Here is a 6,143-nt window from a genome sequence, read left to right as displayed (position 1 = left end):
ATTGAGTGACCTTTGTCTCAAAGAAACTTGACTAGTTTATATTATGGCATCAGTTTCTACTGCCACAGGACTTAGAAATTCCATTCACACTCATGCTCCACAGCCTTTTAAAATTCTATATTTCCAGTTGTAAAGTTTTATTTTATTTTTTTTACAAAAGGTGGTGTCTTTTATTTATTTTTAATAGTTTCCAAGGTCAAGCAGTGTGGAGGCATATAATAATATGTATTAGCTTCCTACCCTTGGCCATTACTAAGGCCTCACTGGTACTTTGAGTTATACAGTTTCCCCTTCCTATAGAGGAAGGATCAGAGTTGAGGGGTAATAAAGTGAGGCAAAGATTTCAGGGCCTGAGACTGACATGCATGTAAGTTATACAGTCCATGGATATTATCTTTGTCACAAACCAGAATTTATGCCTCTCAAAGCATATGGTAGAACCAAAGATGAACATAACAGCCTCAAGTTGTCTGAATTGATATTGGCTCATCAATAATCCTAGGAAAAACACACAGAGCTCACTATTAATAAATTACTTAAAGCCTTGTGCTTAGCAGGTTGAGGTGCTGGTTTCAAAGGGCCCCTATAGCTTCTCATAATAGGTATTTAATTGGTCTACTGTTCTTAGCTAGCACTGGATTGTTCTGGAAGTTAGCCAAGATGGTTGAATCCAGTGAGAAAAAGCAAAGGAAGAATCAAAATGTCAAGAAAATACTGCAAAAGATAAAGGACCAAAAAAAGATTGAACAATGAACAGCCTCTGCAAACACAGAAAAATCATCTGAAACATCCCACAACTTCAGAAGGAGTCTGGTTTTCCTCCGTTTCATGACAGCAGTAGTAAAAATTAAATCTGACCGTATAAAAGAATCATGTTCTGATCTCAGCACTGCAGTAGCTTCTAAGGTTGGAAGTAGAGTTTGTTGTTATTTACTGTAAGGTGTTATAAACTAACCCACACCTAACTCAAACATTCAAAGCCCAAAGTTCTGCAAAGCCTGACCCCTGTGCTTCGACAGGACACCAAGAGTGGAAAAGGCCACAACTGATCTTGTAATGGGCTTCGATAAAAATACGGGTGCACTAAAAATATATAAAATTACATTTGAGAATTTTAGCTGAACCTTGTGTTCAAATTTGGATCCTATTTTCAAGGTATTATGAAATATTCCAAACTGTGAAGCAAGTTAAAACGTTACTGGTTCTAAGAAGTTTTGTGTGTTCAGCCTGTAATAAACAGCTTAATTTTTAGTAATTTGCCATTTTGGAGCTCAGGTACTCAAGTGAAGAACATCTTGAGGAGAAAAATAGCTGCAGGTTAGTAATTTTATTTATATGTTAGTTTAAAGGGGTGGGTATTAATTTTGGATAGAGGATATTAGGAGTGGAAAAGAATTACTATCTGAGGTAAAAAGTTTTCTTTGATTTAAAAGAGTTACAGTATATTAATTGTGAACTTTAAGTCACTGTTGCTTGCTTTTTGGAATGGAAACACTGCTTGTTTTCTCAAAGGAAAGTTCCGTGAATGAACATATCTATTTAGAATTTTCCTACTTCCATCTTTTGGCAATTAGTAATTATCAAGACCTTGTGCATTTTAAAATCACATTTTGTAAAGGATTCTCATTATCTTGACCATGTAGAACACCTACTAAGTGCTGCCATTTCTTCAATGAGCTGCTAAGAAGTGTAACATGATTTAAACCCAGCAATGTTGCCTGCTGTCTCTACTTTGAGTTCTGTATCTGGACTGAAAGGCACCAGGAAGATCAAATGACATCAAGCTTGGTTTTAGCATCTGAAACCTCAAAGCCCACCCCCAGTGACATACTTCCTCTAACAAGGCTACACCTTTTAACAGTGTGGCCTTCTGGACCCATGGGGGCTATTTTCATTCAAACCACCACAATACATATGATAGACAGAACTATTACGACGGTTGGTAAAATAGTTTTTGCTATGCTACATTGCTGAACTGTTGACCCCTAACTCATTATGAGCGAGGAGCAGTCTTGGTTTCAGTTGTACACACAGGTAAACACACTAATCTCCAGTGCAGAGTTCTCAGTCAATGGTCACATAGAGGGCTCTGGTATCTACTTTGAGTTCAATCCAGTGTCACCATGCCAATGTCCAACTTCATTGCTACCACACCCTACTCCCTTCTTCCCCCACCCCTCCCCAACCCCTGACATCACTGTACTTACTAGAACTGTGACATAATTAAATATCATCAGATAATTTGTTGATGACACAAATACTACTCATGTATTTACTCCATCTTTTGTAACTAATAATGTCATGGTGTTCGGTTATTTTTTTTTCCCATACAGGTGATAAAGGCTTAAATTTGGAAAGAAATCCATGAATACAGTAGTGATTGAGGCTCCTGAATGAAATTGCAGTTAGAAGGATGGAGCTAATCACCTGTCAGTGGCAAATCATACTTCAGAACTTCAAATACATCTTTTAAATAAAGGCCCCATAACTTTATTCACTGTAGTATTTAATGGCTTATTAATGTTTCCCACACCACTGGTAAGCAACTTTTAGTAATTGTCAAATAGTTTTAATTTTAAAAATGAAACTAAACTTTGAAATAAATTTGGTATTTTTTTTTTTGAAGAAATAAATGAAAAGAATTGGGCCAGCATTAACACAAAGGATTGCAATTCTGACCCTTGACATACAAGAGGGGTTTATGTCAGAAAGACCCAGTCTATAACATTTCCTCTGGTGTCAAGCATGATGACCCAAACTTCCAGTTTGCTTAGAGGGAAAGATTGGATAGAGAAGTGCTGTGAGTTTGAGGCCAGTCTTGGCTATATGGTAATTCCCAGGTGTGCTAGAGCTACTCATTGAGAATCTGTCTCAAAAATAAATTAATAAACATATAAATAACTACAAAAATAAATTACTTCCTCTGCTACTCATTAGACACCTATGACCAATGACAAAATATTGTATGTAAGATTATATTTTTTTAAGAAGGAAAAGTATGATAGCTTGGAAATTCCATTTTAAAGCTTAAGTATGGTAACAAAGTATCTTAGGGTGTCTCTGGAGTGAAGCTGCTCTGTAAACAAGGTGGTGGAATTCTTATACATATTTCTGAGCTCACATTCCATTCTCTCCACACACCATGGAAACAAGGCTTCTAGTAACTTTTTTAGAAAAGGAAATAAATATTTGATTAAGCTTATATTGTGAACCATCACATCAGAAGAAGACCAAAGTGATGCAGGATATTGATTTACTGCCTTTATTTTTAGTTCTTAAGCTGTCTATCACATCCCCTCCAGGTAGTTTGTTATGAGGACTCTTACAGGTGATGAGTGCACAAGGTTATTTCACTGTTCTTGTGATCCTTTGTTTTATTTAAGTTACTAATATATTTTCTATATGTTTCTTTTTTCTTTATACTACCACTTATCTTAGACCTCAAAGTTTTTGATAGCTTCATGTAACACCAACTAATGCTCAATTTACACATATATACTCATTCATATTTCAAAGTCCACATCTTAATATATAAACATATAATTCTTAACCTACCATCATTACCTTTATGTATAGATATGTCTAGAGAAGGAAAGAAAATTCCCATGAAAGTGTTTTTAAAAATTTTCTTCAGTCAAATTTTATATCATGGAATAAGTTTGGTAAAAGTAATAAATTATCTTTTGTTCTTAAAGAAATATACACAGGAAAATAATTTTTAATTTATATTTCAATATCACCTGTAAAGTGCTGACAATATTTTAATTGGCTTAATGTCTTTAGCTACCCTGTAACTAAATAAAATGTACTCATATATTTTAATTAATTTCTCAAGAATCACACCAACTTTGGGTCGTTATTTCTAATGTGGCAATTATTTACTCTATGGTATAGGAATTATTCTTGTTCCTTCATAATCCATTCCCTATTCTGCTCATTGTTTGCCTTTATCACTGCTAGATAGTTCAACAATTTCTCATACATTGGTCTGATTTCACATCTATCTTCTGAGCTCACGTTGGTATGCTTTTAATTATATTTTTTATTATTTAAAATAAGCTTAATTTAAACATATTTTGATCACACTGTTTCTCTTCCCCAAATCTCTCCAGATCCTTTGCCCTTCCCTATCCACCCAACTTTTAATTCTTTCTCAAAAACCAAACTAAGATCTAATAATACAAGAAAATCCTCCCAAACCAATTACACAACAAAGAGGGAAAAGAAAACAAAACACCAAACTGTAACAAAATAAAAACACACATACAAGACTGTAGAGTCCTTATATGTTTGTCACCTCCTCCTGAACAGAAAGCCTATCCTGGAGTGGTTCATATATCCAGTGTTACTCCTTTAGAGAATACTGATTTTCCTTCTCCCAGCAGGTATAAATGAGAGTTCAGTTGTTCATCTTTACCCTAGTGGTTCGATTTTCATCCATGCATCCATGTATCTATTCATCCATCCATCCATCCATCCATCCATCCATCCATCCATCCACTTTAAAAAAATATAACAAAAGTAAATATAATAGGATTTTTAAAAAGCTATGGCAGCAAATTTGGACAAGATAAGCCAGCAGAAGAAAAAGAGCCCAAGAGAAGACAGAAGAATCAGAGACCTACTTGTTCATACATGCAGGAATCCCATAAAAAACACTAAACTGGAAGCCATAATATAAGTGCAGAGGACCTGGTGCAGACCCTGAACCTACTGCCTCTGGCTCTGTGAGTACATATGGACTTTGCTCATGTTGGTTTAGAAGACCTCATTTTCTTGCCATCTTCCATCCTCTCTGACTCTGATACTCTTTCTGCCTTCTCTTTCTCTGAGCTCTGAGGGGAGGGATTTGATGGAGACAACCTCTTTAGGGCAGAGCATTCCAAGGTTTCTCACTCTGTGCTTAGTTTGTAGCTGTGGGTCTTTTATGTTTCCTTCCATCTCCTGCAGAAAGAAGCTTCTCTGATGTCAGCTGAACAAGGCACTGAACTATGAATATACCAGAATGTAATTAGGAGTCATTTTATCACTGTTTATTTTTTCTTCTCTTATTTTTTAGACTAGTATTATTTGGTTCTCCTATAGATTTCTGGTCACCCAAGCAGTGTTGGGTATGGGTTCTATCTCATGGAGTAGGCCTTAAGACAGGTCAAATATTGGTTCATTCTCAAGTTTGTGTCTTCAATGCCCTAGCATAACATGCAGATAGTACACTGTTGTAGATAAAGGGTATTTGGTTGACTTTTTATTTACATTTTTATTTTGTTAGTGTGCAAATTACCTTCTTGTACCAAAGACACCGGAACATAGGGATTAAGGCTCTATGTAAGCACTAGCTGGATATCTTCATGTTGAATGAGTTGTATCAATGTTGTCTTCAGCAATTGTACCTTACTGTCAGTTTGTGGAAAGCAACTTATAGTCTTGGCAACAGCCTCATTTTTGGTGAGTCCCATGGGGGTGGGTACTTTGGCCAACCACTCAATATATGCAACCAAATCTTGGTATCAGCCTTCCAGTCTCTCTGGGCTGGTGTCCTGAGCAGATCTTGGGCGCAAGCTCCACAGCCAGTCCCACAACAGCCAGAGGAAGCTCCACTCCCAGGTGCTCAGACACGCCCAGAATCAGAGGTGAGGAGGACCCAACATCTGTCCCAACACTGGGAGTAACTGGGACCAGCGGGACCAGGCACACAGGAACTCCTCCAGCCCAGTGGTTCTGGTTCCTTCCAGTCTCTCTGGGCTGGTGTCCTGAGCTGACCTTGGACGCAAGCTCCACAGCCAGTCCTACAACACCCAAAGGAAGCTCAACTCCCAGGCGCTCTAACAAATCCAGGATCACAGGATCCCCAAATCACAGGATCACAGAGACAGCTTCACTCTGAGGAGTCCTGACACAACCAGGATCACAGGAAGGACAAGCTCCAGTCAAATTTAGCAAGGGCAGGCAGCAGGAGAGAGATAACCAGATGGCAGGGGCAAGCATAAGAAAATAAACAGCACAAACCAAGGTCACTTGGCATCATCAGAACCCAATTTTCCCACCATAGCAAGTCCTGAACACACCCATTATACTAGAAAAGCAAGATTCAAATATAAAATCACTTCTCATGATGATGATACAGGACTTTAAGAAAGACATAA

The sequence above is a fragment of the Mastomys coucha genome, unplaced genomic scaffold (genome assembly GCF_008632895.1).
Source record: "Mastomys coucha isolate ucsf_1 unplaced genomic scaffold, UCSF_Mcou_1 pScaffold16, whole genome shotgun sequence".
Lineage (NCBI taxonomy): Eukaryota > Metazoa > Chordata > Mammalia > Rodentia > Muridae > Mastomys > Mastomys coucha.
Note: the sequence above shows the minus strand (reverse complement) of the source record.